The 15,272-nt window shown below is 40.1% G+C and overlaps 1 long non-coding RNA gene across 2 annotated transcripts; it reads left to right on the top strand.

The window, feature by feature from the left end:
* LOC101480326 (uncharacterized) lies at positions 1-1,341 on the top strand. 2 transcript variants are annotated; one of them, XR_001167797.3, is made up of 3 exons: positions 1-190; positions 942-1,046; positions 1,133-1,341. It is a non-coding gene; the product is annotated as an uncharacterized LOC101480326 (long non-coding RNA). The 2 variants fall into 2 exon arrangements; XR_191468.3 differs by lacking the exon at positions 1-190 and adding an exon at positions 226-564.
* Positions 1,342-15,272: the final 13,931 nt, after the last annotated feature.

Below are 15,272 nucleotides of genomic sequence, written 5' to 3'. Positions count from 1 at the left end.
CTTCTGAAATGTACATTTCAGAAAATCCTGTGAAATGGGTTTAGGCCACAGAGATATTTTGCCTTCTGTGTGCAGAAGAGTGCACATATTGAATCAATATCTCCGCCTGAGAGCAGAAGGTCGCTCTTTGGTGCTGCAGCAGAAATAGAAGTGACCCTTGTTTCCTGTCGCTCTGTCCTCTGCCAGTCAGGTGAGTGACTCGCCGTCTGGGAGAAAGTTGCAAATAAATGTGCATCATTGACAGAACTGTAAATGCGTCGGATCAGAAATTTAATCCCGTCGCAGAGTTTCTCTGCTGGGTCATGCAGGTACTCCGAAGCTCTGCCAGACACCCAGTCACCTCACAGCCACTTTCCTGTTTGCCAGAGATCAGTTGCATGAGCCAACTGTGCCCTGCTTGTGCACCCCTGGTGCAATTTGCACCAATAAGCTTTTTTTAGTCTGTAGTGTTTGAAGTAAGATAAAAAAAAGAAGAAGAAGAAGAAGAAATAAAGTTGGACTAGTATTGATCCAACCTATCTGGCCCTGCGTCTTACTACTGCAGTGAAACAGTTTGGTGGAAATGTAATACAATTTTTTTTTCACTATGAACAAAAGTTTAGTGAAATTTTCTATCTCTAGCTTTTTAAAAGTGCAATTTTATTCATTTTTTCATTATTTTATTTTCTGTAGTCATGTGTCTGTGATTACACTGGTATATCTTACTTCCATTATCCACGATTAATGAGTAATTTACTAACAGCTGATGAACATTTTTCTGTTACTTACAAATAAATGCAGGACTTTTAGTGGTAAAGCACCATTTTACACGACCATTTATACTCTTAACAATCTGAATTCCTTTTGGTGATAATGTAGTTATGTCGTCCAGCTGATCTGAGGTTTTTTCTGTCTTTCTCTCCAACTTCCACTCTCTCTCTCTCCTCTTCTCTATCGCCGAGGCGGAAGTCATTGTGGGTTCACGCCGTCGGTGAGCCTAATCAGGGCGGTCAGCATTTAAGCCAGGAGGTGACTGCTGTTCTTCGCTGGATTGTTGTCTGCCAGGCGTTAGTGAATGTCAAGTCTACAGCTAAGCTAAGCTCAAGTGTTTAAAAGTGAACTGTGTAACTAATCCTCGTCTCCCCGTCTACAGACCTCCTGGATTCCCTCCCCGTGCGATTCTTTGTGTCAAGTGTGGAAGAGTGAACCTGTGGCTGTGAGTGTGGAGAGTTGGAGAATGCGTGACTACCCCCGTGGATTTCCCCGGAGCCCCGTCCCTCACCTAATTGTATATAGCACTGCCCTGCACTTCCCATAAATACACAATGTGGATTCTGCAAATAAATTATTGTGTACAGCTGATTCTGGAGTCCTGCGCTTGAGCCCTCACCATCGAACTGTAACAAGTTAGCTTTTTTGTCCAGCATTCATCTATAAAGACAATAAGAAAAAACCAAATAGATGTGATATGCTTGGGAAACTGTTTTCTAACTGAAGCTGGTTGCATGCTGGCTGAATATCTTTTCTTGTAACGTTAAACTTTAAGTGAAAATTAAACTGCACGATCCCCACCTTAATTGTTAATATTCTCCATAGATACTAAAGACCCGGTGTAGGAATGAATGCATGCAGTCGATCTGTTAAAATAAGGAGTTATATTAACCCAGAGCCTTGTGCTGCATTAGCTGTACGAGAATGTAAAATGTAAAGGCAGAAGAAACCATTTCTTCTAATGGCTCATCTGTAGTCTTGATGATTTTTTTTTTTTTGGCATCTATAGCAAATCAATCAATCACCTCTTTAAAATGATTTCAAGGAACACGGGATAAATACTGAACACATGGAATCTAAATGTAAACATATTCACACCAATTACTGCGCACGGAGTGTTAAACTGGGGCGACTTCATTTGCTGATTGGAAAATTGCACGTGCGGTTAAGTGGAGACTCAAAAGTCTCCTGTGTACTCCTCCCCAACCCCCTTGGCTAGCCTGGATGTGACCCAGTGCTCAATATAACATCAAAACAATAGGTTTTACTGTAACTACTCATCTGTGTCTCTCACTGGCTAGTAAAAGTCACACCATGAAGAAACATATATTCTAACAGGGACACAAAGCAGAGAAGCGAGATCTAACTTGGGGTTTACTGTAGGAAAAGGATCATCCCCATGCAGTAAATCATTCAGATCTTGTGCAGACTTGACCAGAACTCTGAAAAATAAAAATATTAGATGAAGACACCAGCTACATTTTAGCTTTGCAAAGTAAAAGACAGTGTAAGGTTGACAGATCACTGTCAAGAGATCATGTTATAGCTGGTGACTGCCACTGATACCAGCACCAGCTGGTTTAGTGACAGTAAAATCACTGTTAGTTATGATTAATGTTGCTTTCTCTGAGCAGTGCACCACATAGTAGCTTTTAGACCATTTCCATTTGATTTGGTATTTATCTGGGATTCAAAATGACAACGGACATAATCGGGAAAAGATTTTTCTTTGCAATCACTGCTCATTGTTGTTAATGATGAGTGCGCTTTATTATTTTCATAAACAAAGAAACCACAAAAAGAAAAAAAAGTGTGAAAATGATTTTTGTTTTTTCAGAATAAGACCTGACCACAAGGCTGGCGAATAAATATAATGGTACAATATAAATTAGAATTGAATTATATAATAAACATGTGATGACTAAAGACCTATTTTTAAAGCTGTTCCTACTGTTTTCTATAGGAGTGCTTGTCTTCATTTCAATAAGGAGGGATCATTTATGATGGAACTGAACATAATTTATTAATATACAGAATTCAGTTTGAGGTATTTGGTGGTTAGACTCCGATGGCGCGTCACTGAACGAAATCCCAGCAGTTATAGGGATTATGGTAGGACCCCCTGGAGTCTAGATGCTGGTGGTGGAGATGAAGATGAAGGCTTGAATGGAGCCTGAAAGATGAGCGAGAGGTGATGATGGGGAGGAGGTGGGTTGCATGAAGGCATCTGCAAGGGACAATGACTAATGTCCAGTGAGATTTAAAGTACACAGAATCACAGCTGATTGGCCCAAAGAAGGCTGGCAAAAAGCTGATTGGACGAGACTAGTGATGTCACAATCAGCTTTACATCGTGGGAAAGCGGAAGTGATGTCAAGCTTAGAATGGGCAGCAACACCTGGGAAGCAGACAGATGTGTGACTATGGCATCAAATCAAATACACATGCCTGAAAAAGCACAAAAATAAAAATGTGAACTCTATATCTTTGGTTAGTTGTGCTCAGACACACTGACCTTCCCAGCCGATCTCACCGTCACCATCCAAGTCTCCCTCCAGGAGGAAAGCTCTGGTGTCTGCTGGGGTCAGAGGTCTTGCTCCTTCACAGAGTTCTCCAAGAAGAGCCTGACCGAGAGCAGTGAAGTGACAAGTGAACAAGAAACACAGAAACAAACAACACACTAAAATTGTCTTGGCAAAAGGTGATTTTATATATCAGATCAGAATGCTTTCTGTGCATGTGACTCAACTGTAACTCACCCTGTTCTATGTAGCCACTTCTGTCCTGGTCCAAAAAGCTTAAAGACACACTCAAGCTCTCTTTTATAACTGTTTTGATAAAATTCTTTACACCAAAGGAATCTGATCAGATCAACTCAGATGAAATGATGATACCCACCAGGTGACAGAAGGCCTTTTTGTCCTATGGCGAACAGGAAGTATTCACACCCTACACTACTATTTACTCAAGTTCACAAGTGCTCATTGGAGAAGTGATGTCTGGTGCAAAATTTGAACACTGATGGTCGAAAAGAAACAGCTGGTGACAGTGAACAAGCTTCAACCCACCCTAAATGTCAGAAACCACCAATTTCTGTCTGTCCACTGTCACCTGCAGCTGACCCCATCAGCCATCACTGTGTGCCATCATACAGCTGTGTTTTCTTTCTCCAGGGGTCACTGTGGAAAAAAGAAAGACTTAAACAGACCCCAAGCAGGTAGAGACTCTGTGTAAACAAAACAGCAGTCAGTGAGGTTATATTCGGTGCATCTGGAGGGAATCTGGCCGGCCTGCATTTCCTCTTCACTCGTGTTTCCAGCCACAGCCAAAGTTGCTGCCTGCTTGTGGTTGTCCCTGGCAGGGCTTCCGCATGCTGTAAACATCCTGTTATTATGGAGTCTGTCACTTTCAGGCTCTGCTCCATGGAGCTGTCTCCGCTCACAGCCACACTGTTTCCAGCAATACTACATTTAACATTTAGAAAATGAGGAACATACAATAGACATTCACACTAGACTTACATTATATAAATGCATTTAGTTTTGTATGGATCGCTGTGCCTTTTCTCACAAGCTTGGAAAAGTATGCCCCAAAAAGTGGGACATAGTTGGATGATTGAGCATACATTGGAGAAGTATGATATGTGTTTCAGAAATACTAGCATATATACTGACATGTTGCACGAACGTTTTCTTACTGTGTTCAGAGAATAAAGAGAAGCGCACGTCTTAAAGTAAGATTTTTTCCCCCCTCTATTATATTCACACAGTATTACTCTGGCAAAACACTGCAAACTACAAACATTTGCCCAGGCAGCTCACACTCTCTGCAGTATTTGCTTTTAAGGGAATAGTAATGCATTTTGTATGCATAATAATTTTGTTTTCTTTGTTTTAAACTGACTATAAGAAGTTTGCAGTACAGGCTTTTGTTATTTGCCCTGTTTAAAAAATAATAATTTTAATTTAATTCTTTAATATACTTTAATACACATGAGATAATTTTGAGTACTATTATTTTTTAGATACGATGCATTAAAGGTGTAATTGTATTAATATGCACATTGCAACATAGTTATAGCTGTTACGAATACTTAAAAATAGGTACACTAGGTTTTTACAAAGAAATAAAAAATAATTATACTGTAAGCATTTTTAAAAACGGCTTAATTTCCTGGTAATTGGTAAAAGCATCTTAATTTTCTCTGCATGTGACGCATTATGAAGTGTCTTAACCTTGCCTAACTTCCAGGTATTATACAAGAAAGCAGAAGCAAATGATATGTAACTTATTTGTGTATAAGCAATTTTTATAAGTAAATTAAGTAATCTTAAGAAAAGATGAATTAAATAATACACTATTCATCGTGTGCATCCGCAGAATAAATATTAAATAACAATGTAAAACATTATGATATAAAAAGGCAGGTTGCTCCATAACACATCCTGAAAAGTACAGTGTACTTACAATATAAGATCATTGTTCTTCGGCTAAATTACACTCTACTTGAAATTAATTACACTGTACTTTAAACTTCTTTCCAAATAGTTTCTTTAAGGCAGATGTGAAATCGTAAAGTAAGGTCAGAGGTAAATTGTGACAACGTGATTTTTATGCAAACAAAGGAAGTAGAATTTTAAGCATAGTTTTCAAAATAAAATGCTTTTTAAAAAAAGTTTGACCTTATTCGACCTTGAAGAGATCAGAGGTCCAAAGTAATGTAATATTTAGAATCCCATAATATTATTTTCTATATGTCTATATGTTGTCGGCACAAACAATGGCTATAATTTTACCTTTGAATAAACACTCTGTTTGGGATTATTATCACTTTGACTTTCAGCTCAATCTATTGACATTGAATGAGAGGTCACACGTCAAATGTGTCATGATATTTAAATCTTTATATGATACTTTCTATATGCTGACAATGCACACTACACTTACAAGAATCATAGTTTCTAAGTTATAAGGCTTTCTGTCAATTTGACCCACCATAGTTTGACCTCGAAGACTTTGGTGGATGTAAGGCAAATGTTATTGGACTGCTAAGCTGTTACTATGTGTTACAGACAGAATGACACACACACAGACTCGTAAACATTACCAAAAACATGGCAGAGGTAATAACTGCAGTAATGCGGTACGTTTGTGCTTCTAAATATGTTTTTTTTTTTTTTTTCAGGCTGCAGATTTCACTTATATTTGTGGATGCAGAGATGAAGCAGAGTCACTGACGGAGGTGTTTCTGTGCCCACTCTAGGATTTCTTTATTGTTCTTAATTATTTCCAGCTAAATGTTTTCTTTTTCCCTTTATCACTTTAATATGTCGCTGAAATGATTTGAATTGTTGCATTTAAAGCAGCCTGACTTCTCTGCACCTTTAATATCCAGCTTTTTACAGAGCATGAAACGTATTCAGTTTTTTTCACCCGAACTGTAAAAGCATAGCTACGTTAGTAAATGTTTTTACTTTTGAAGATTATTACTAAAACTTCCCATTTTGGACAATGTGTCCATTTTTTTGTTACACTGTAAATCAGTCAGTGGGACTCTGTGGAAAACCATGTGCAGATAAATTCCCACACTTGCAGGTGGCTTGGCAGATTGCAGTGATTACATACAGGAAATGGAGGCTGGATAGATGGCAAAGTCTTCGACTTTTGTTCTAACACTGAGCCTCACCACACAGCGCTGCTGTATGCTACATTTGATCGTCTGCTGTGATTGTTGCTGACTTTTTCCTGCTTGTTAAAGCTTTTATGATTTTTAAGAAACAGCGTTTGTTTGGAGGGATTACTCCAGCGCTACAGTTACTGCGTCACACCGGCCCTACGAGGGAGCACGTGTGGGCCCAAGGCCTGACCAGAGTGACGAGGGCTTGGCTTCCTCAGGATGGACTACATTGAGGCTTGCAGTAACCAGAGGGGCAGTGGAATGACAAAAACATCCTCTGCGCCCCCACACGTACCTGCCCCCCTTGTCCTTGTCCCTTTCCATGCTCGGAGACTTGTTTTCAGGAAGACCAGACTTCCTGTGTGATGGAGCAATGGATGAGAGGAGGAAGAGGGGGATGGGATAGACAGGAAAAGACAGACAGAGCGAGACAGATAGGGATGAGGCATCAGTCCAAAACACATTGTGATTTGGGGCATTTTGTTTCTTTTTTCTTTTCCTGACAGACGAGCAGCTGTAAGGGAGTCCAAGCAACAAGAGAAGAGAAAATTACAATGCAGATCTTTTGCTACGTTTCATGCTTTTACCTTTTGTCTACTGCACCTGCAAAAAGTCTTGTCTCATGTAAGGCAGCTTAGCAGGGAGTGGTCTGATGAGCTACAAGGATTTATTCAAGGCAATCAGTTCTCACGGGTACTAACAAGTTCGTTTTTTGGACTTGGATTTGAACATTGTGCACTCACAAATCAAAAAAGCAATATTTGCCTTTTCCCCCTTTTTCCCTTCAAAAATGAGAAACACTGAATAATGGGACAACCAGCAAAAGGACTGGAAACAAGAAGAGGTAAAGCTCCCATTAACAGAAGGTAGGTTGCACTTCACCTTTGATAGGCAGAAAAACAGCATTTTCTCTCTGTGTATCTGCATCTAATTTATTAGCATAAACAACCACGGAGATTTGGCATTATGATTTAAATGAAAATCTAAAACTATACAAATATGAAACTTTTTAAATGGGCATCATCTCACCATCATCATGACAGTTGTATTCAGTTTTATAGCTTTGGAAATTTGTATCCTTGGGTGCAGTCAGCTGACATGTAATGCTCATGATTTTCTGTTTTTTCTCTTTGTCTCTCTCAATATTTTCTTCTCACTTTCACTTTATCAGCATCCCCGACTCTCAGTTTTGTCCCATCATTGGCTTTTTCTGTGAATCTTGCTCATAAAGTCTCAGTACGAGTGATTTAATGACTGTGGCACGGGTGGATGAGTGGGCTTTTGATTGATTTGTAGGGCAGGTGGTTCAAACCTGGGCTCCTTCGACATGCATGCACAAGTATCCCTGAGTAAAAAGCTTAAATGAAGATGGGTGGTTTATGGGAGCCTCTGGTGCCACTGGCTGTGAAAGTGGAATCCATATAACATATAATGCTTTTCCTGAACAAATCTGCAATAGTTAGCTAATTGCATTTACCAGGCGAACCAACACCAGCTGTTTATTTACAGCTTTAGCCATAATGTGTCTACCATACACTTGAATATGTAAATATCCTTTATGTTAAACATGTGCCATCACCTTGAAAATTGTAACACTTGCTTTTTATCAGACATGGACTGTAATAAAATGTACTGCAGTTCTGGATTTTACAATTTTTCACAATTTTTTGTTACAGAGCAAGAATTTTTTTTCTCACCCCCCGTTTTTAGTGTCTCATGATGACATACTACAAACAGCTTTATGCAAAGTTTGCAAATCTGTGACAATAAGCAGTAATTTTGACATCTGCAGACGTTTGCACTTTCTGCACCACCAAAAAGTGCACAGGTTTACCCGAAGCAGACTATTTCCACAGTTTTTCTTTCCCAACAACAGACTTATTTCCATCATGGTCCTGGCTTATCCAGGTGCATGCGTTAGATGATGGATTTTTATGATGACTTTGCAGGAAGGCTCTCCGCAGTGCAGGTGAAACAATGCGCTCCCTGCTCTTCTACGGCTTCCTGCACCTCCCGCAGGACCTTTGGCTAGTTTCCTTTTTCTTTTGGCCCTGGACACATTTTTTCTTGATGTCATTTTACTTTGTCATGAAGCCTAATTTTCAGTTGTAGTTAGTTGTAGTATAATTCTTGAATGTTACCAAAAGGTTTGAAGAGTCAGAGGGTTGATCAAATCTGGACTGATCAGTTGAATCACTCGCTAAATGTACTATTAATCATGTTTATATATTTTATTAAGCACTTTACAGTCTTGATATCAAATCCTGACATCATGTATCTGCTTTATTTATTTATGATGGCTCATCAGGTTAGACTTGATGTTCCACTGATGCTAAACTAAATCTTTAAGTCCCCCACTAATGCCTGCAATGCTCGGCCTCTCAGACATGAGTGAGAGAGGCACCCTGTTCGTCCTTCCGTCCAGGGAAAGTGGTCGCTCCTCCTCTTTTTGGGCTCAGTTACACCTTTGACTATTTCTATCTGACCAGCTGCGGTGTGGGCATGACACTCTGAAATTCAGCCAAGTCCAGCCCTTCAAAAGTACTCTTAAACTCCACCCTCCAGGACTGCTCACCACCCTCTGTCTTTGGAACAGTTTAGTCTTGTGCTTCTGTTTTGGCACCTGTCTTTCAGCACTAAATGTGTGATTGTCTGTGGCATTCAGTGTGCATGTGCATGTGTGCATGCCATTCTATTTCATCCATGCACTGTTTTGATGCACTCTTGTGCAACTGGTTAGTGTGCGTATGCAGTACAATGAGACAGTGTGCGCAATTTTGAATGAACCCAAAGCATATTGCTTGAGTGTGTGTTCATGTTGCTGCCTTTAAGTTGCTTAAAGCTATAAAACTCACACATACATGTAATATGTTTATAATGAAGAACAAGAAAGGTACCCTGTGGGGTAATCAGTAAGTAAACTGTGCTTCAAAGACTTATTGACATTTATAATGTACATATTGGGGTGTCACCCTGGTCTAAGCACTGCAGTATGAGCTTACTCTAGCCCATGTTAGTACACCTAGCAACCACAACCAACTAACTCCAGTGTGGATATTATACTAGAGTGTTCCCTTTCTCAGGCTTCAGGTGAATACAGACCAGTGCCACCTGAACTTGATTTGCCTCCTGATTAAAGTAGGTCTATGTATGGCTGCACAGCACTACATAACATACCTATTGTGTGACACGTAAACAATTACGTTTTAAAGGGGACATTTGTTTAAATAAGGAAATGACATAAATTAAATATCTTCAGGTGGAAATCCTTTATAAATTGTCTGTTATGCTATCTCTACAATGTCCCTGGTTTTAACCCTGTTTCAAATCAGCTGTTTTACTGCTAATGAGCTGCCCACGCCCTGTTAGGAAGTGTCTCAGTGACAGCAAGTGGCAGCCAGTGGGAGCAGCCCAGGTCATGTGGGAGCAGACATGAGACACTCTTTTGCGTGGTCTGTCTGAGGAGCAGTTTTACATATAATTTTGGCCAAAGCACAGCCCTTGACTTTCAGTTACATGTTGGCAGTTTGTGTCGCATGGTGTTCGTTTTAGTGCAAAGTAGCAACCTAAAAATTGCTTGGAGGTGGTAACTGGTTAACACTGTAGCCTTTTAATATAACAGTGTTTCAAGTGGACTGAACAATGCTTTATAGTCTATGGTAATGTAATTATATACAAACAGAATTCCAAAAAAGTAGAGAAGCTGCACAAAATGTAATTAAAAAGAGAATGCATTGATTTGCAAAAACCCATATTTTAGAAGACATCTCAAATGTTTAAACCGAGGCATTTCACTATTTCCACTTTGCCTCAGTCCATTTTAAGTGAGGTTTGTCTCTGAATCGGCCAACACATAGCTTCATTGCATTACAGAGCTTTAACCTGGATTCGAGGATGGCACGGTGAACTGTGTTCACAGACAGTGATTTATGTAAGTGTTCCAGGCTTTATTGTTTGCTACAGGGTCTAACCAAAAACTGCTGAGAACCACAGACCAAAACAAGCCACTATATAAAAGGATTCATCATGAAAGCATAGTGTCCTGTTTCCTGTTCCTATAGTGTGAGATAGAGGATATAGCCCTGGGCAGAGCTTGATTCCCAAATAAAGATAGTTATGTATATTCCAATGCCACAAGCCCCTGTAAATCTCATCACATGTAAGATTAGCCGCTGAAACAGATCTGCTCTTATCTGATCAGGGCTGTCTGTGTGCCTGTGTGTAAATTAGAGCTCTGTCAACGAGTGCTTGAACTCAGCTCCTTCAAAAACACTTCAAACCAGTCGAGGAGCACCGCAGCTGTGATCAAGTATGTGTGCCTAAATGTGAGTGTGTATGTACAGGTCAGAGGTCACAGTCAAGCCTTTTAACAGTTTTTCTCTCTGTCGTTGGCTCGCCAGCAGTCCTGACAGTTTAAGGAAATTCCTTCTCACATGTATGAACTCTGCATGTTCACTTTTTTTAATGCTGAAGTATCACTTTGCCCTGCTGAGCTGAGCCCTTAGCAGCACTTTCATTACAGCACTGGATGAGGTAAGTGTTTACATGGATAAGTGCGACAGCTACCAAGTGACAGACAGGTCAGGCCTTTCACCACTTGGTTTGTTGGTTGCACCAACCGGCTGATGTAGCGGTTTAAGTGATAAAAGCTGCTCTCCTCCTTGCTCTGAATGTCTGGAAAATCAAATATCGCAAATGTAGCATCACCAATTTTCCCTGCTAGGATGCTTTACAGTTTGTGTGTTAGTGTGTGAAATAAAGTACTTAGCAATTTTTAATACGCCACTTGAGGCTAACTTTTACACTCTACTGCCACCAAGTGGTAGGAGGCTGGACTATTCTCCTGTTTTCAATGTTTCTTATGATCTGTACCAGTATTTAAAAAAAAACATCCACTTCATAAGATGAACATTTTTTAAGCCTAAATGTGTGATTTTCTTTAATCACTAAGAAAAAAAATGTTAAAGGTAAAGTTTATTTTAATAAAGGTCAGCTCCTTTGCATCAGCAAACTTGTGTTTTTATGTCATTTTCCTTAAATAAAGTCATTCAACTTTTTTTCACTTCATATTTTTCACTTCTTCCTTTATTTAGTGGTTATGGAGTCAAATTCAGAGGCCAGGTCTAATTAGTAATCCCAAGGAAGTAGAACAGGGATGTCAAAGCAATTCTGCACCATGCGCCACTTTTGACCTTAAGTGGGCCAGATCGGCGAAACCCCCCTGCTTTCAGTGCAAAGAAGTTTAATCACACATTTAATCTGTCAGAGATCTTAATATGAGATAAAGCGGTTCAGTTTCAACAGTATACACCAGTTTTTCTACATGAGAAAGAAATGCTTCTGTAGTAAACGAAAGAAATATCTCAACTATTTGAGCTTAAAATGGCATAAACAAATGTTTAAATTTACTGAAAAAGCTAGAGCCAGATTTGGGTATCAGATTGGAGGCCAAATGTTTGACATGCCCAAAATAGAACAATAATGGGCTCGTGGCTTAAATATCTAATTAAAGTATGGATATATTAAAATGATTCACATTTCCCATCCTGTGCAAGTCATTCTTGAAGTAGCCTACAGTTTTTAGACTAACATATTACACTTTATGTCCTCATATCACCAAAGAATGAGTTCAGATAGATCCCACCCAACTCCACCTCATCCCTACCCAGCTGACAAAGATCCGAGCTTCTCATACACTCCTGTCTGATCCTATATCTGTCTGTCCGCTTCTTTTTTATTCAAACACACAGTCACGCCTTCCCCAATGCAGTATGCCCCCTGGCACTGGCTAGTTCAGACAGACTGGCAGTGTTCTCAGAGATCTGGAAGAGCAGGTGTACTGCTGTCAACAGAGGGCCTATGATCTGAGACAGATTACACACTCATGTGTTCATATAAAAGCCACTATTAAAATATTTTCTCTCTGCAAAGGGAGCTGTGCACTGTACAGCTGATGCGAAGCAGCTTAGTCATTCATTTCACAGATGCAGAGCTGGCACACCGGCTTTTCCTTCAAACAGTTTTCCAAAAAAAGAGGATGTTACAGTTTTATTACTGCTAGGACTGCACACCTTAAACCAACAGGGTGACATATTTATTACGTTTTATGATGTTTTTTTAGTGTAGCATTTCACTCCCTCTCAGCTTCTCTCATCTGCGCCCATGAGACCGAGCCGTGTCCAAATAAAGGCTGCAAAGAGCACCAGCGGCATTCTTACTGGATGCTGCTGTACATTACCCACAGTGCTTTGCCGTGTCTCATTCCACGGCTGCCAAGACAGTGGCTTTAGGGACTGGAGCTCCATATGTTTCTCTCAGGGGTCTTGAGCACCGTGTACTTGGCACGCTCAGAATAAGCCCAGTGATCTCCAATTACCCTCCTCTCACGGATTGTTTGGTGTCACTTGCCGTCTGCCGGCTGAATATGATGATTCTGCGCCTACAGTGTAAAAGGATAGTCGCACAGATCTCTTGGCATGCACTGTGCTCCTTACAACTCAATTGGAGCGGTGACCCAAAGCCAGTCCAAACTAGCCAATTATGAATTTCAAAAGCTCTTCAAGTCACATGTGTCAAGTCAGTGTTGTACTGTGTCCCCCCTTTTGAGCTTAACACAGTTCTAATTCTTGTCTTTCCTTTCCTTCACTTCTTGATGCCTGCTCCAAATGATGTCACAGGTTGTGCCATGATGAGTTGGCCCAAAATAAGCCAGCTTGACTATCATCACTTCTCCAGTACTTTAGAGAAATAATAAACTACAGAAAATAATAAAATACAGCTACCGGCCTTCTTCCTGTTTGATCGAAACTAAAGCTGCATCATACATCTGACATTTGGATGCAGAAGCTGTCGACATATCTGATTATGGGAAACTCAGACAGGACACATTCATCATTGCTCCAATGTGAAAATAGAACGTGAAATAGAGCGGAACAAGCTCGCATTTTGTGCCAGTGAGAAGGCTTTCAGCTCTGCCACTCCATCACATTCTCATATGTACTGCTAAGTCCAGTCAAATAAAACGTTGACTGTACTGAAACACTGTACTGTAAGCAGTCAGGGTGCCCTGGCTGACCTGATATGGATGAAGGTTGCCGTGCGACATGATTCCCGGGAAGACGACTCTACACTGGTGAAATGAGCGGAAGGAGGAGTTTGGCAATAAGCAAAAAGGATGGATTCTGTATGGAAACACCATCTGTCCATCTCTTTGGCTTGGTTCACATCCTTTTTTTTTCCTATTGAAAAGCAGAGATGGACTGAATGGTGAATGCTGTTTCCTTCTGGGAACAACATCCTGATGCTGTCTGGGTGTGTAAAGCAGAACTCCAGCATCAGTGATTTTGTTGCCAAGGGGAGGACTAAGTCAACAGAAAAGCTGTATGGTGATAATAAAAAGTAAAACCAGAAAAAAAGGGGAACAATGTGCAGAAGCAGTGTCAACAGCTGTGGTAAACATATTATTTATAGCTGCAATGATCCAGCAGAAGCAGCTTTAATATTATTTCCATCTTTAGGTGAAACATATTATAGCCTACAGCAACATTAGCAGTCTAATATGTATAAAGTAGGAAGTGTATTTCATATCGGGGTTTGAATGTATTTATTTTTTATGCCAGGTCTCCAGTTTTCAGTAGGAACGGCTCCTAAAACTGCCTGCTATTCTGCTTCCAACCTCTAGAGGGAGCGCTATTCATTGTTGAAACAATACTCATGAGACTGTCGGGGTCTTTCCAAGTATTTGGCCTTACAAATGCGTGGAATATATACTCTTAGGATCACTGCTAAGGAGACAGGTTTTTTTTTTTTAATCTTCAGCAGGTCAGACACAAACTGGACACTTTATTCTAATGCATGAAGTTATCTTTTGGTCATGTTGTGTTTTTATTTGAAACTCCTTTTTCAAGGGAAACACTTTTGTTGGCAAATATGCAAATATTAAGGTTAAGCTGTAAATGGTTCTACTTCTGAGATTTGACTTGCCCTACTTTGTGTGCATGTCAGCAGTGTAGTGTGTCACAAAATTACTTCTCATGTAAATCTTGGAAAATGCTGCACTGCTCTTTTTCAGGAGAGAGGAAAGTGAGAGGTACAACCACGTGAAAACACTGTGATGGTTTGGAGTTGCGTTTTTTGCTTTTTGCCAGTGATGTTGAGGGTCTTGTTAAAAGTTGTGTAACTGTGAACATATAAAAGTACCGTCAGGTTTTGATCCACTATTCAATACTGTAATACATCTTAGAAGAGTTTGACTGACAACAGTTTCATAGTTTCGTTTTTCAACATGACAGTGGTTGCAAAAACCTTGCCAGTGCATTAAAGGTGCACCTGGACAAAAAAATGAATTGGCATCCTCAGAGCCTGGACATCAACATTATTCAAGCATTGTGGGATCATCTCGACAGAGGACAGAACAAAAGGCTCTTTATGTACTGTTTCTCCATATATGTTTGCACATAATTCAACAAATCATTGCACCCATTTTCCATTTCCCTAGGAAAACATAAAGAAATGCTTTATCGTTTTATTTTAAAGTGTAAAGAAATGCTGCCAACACACACGTGTTTACATATTTTATGCTGTAACATCTTTGAGAATAATGTAACAGCCACAAAGTATCACAGATTTTCTATAAGTCTACATGTCACTGTGACATTCACTCTGCTGCTATTCTCCATCAGCAAGGACAGATGTGTTACATTAGATGGGATAAGTTATTGATCCCCGTCCTGCACTCTGCTGCCGGGAATTCTCCCGGAAGAGTGTACTGCACATCCAACCCCCACCAACTGCTTTTCTGTGCATCTCTCCGTCTCTTCTCTCTCTCTCTCTCTCGTCTCAGTAT

Source organism: Maylandia zebra, linkage group LG8, assembly GCF_041146795.1.
Source record: "Maylandia zebra isolate NMK-2024a linkage group LG8, Mzebra_GT3a, whole genome shotgun sequence".
Classification (NCBI taxonomy): domain Eukaryota; kingdom Metazoa; phylum Chordata; class Actinopteri; order Cichliformes; family Cichlidae; genus Maylandia; species Maylandia zebra.
The sequence above is the reverse complement of the archived record's forward strand: the minus strand, read 5'-3'. Positions and strand labels throughout refer to the sequence as shown.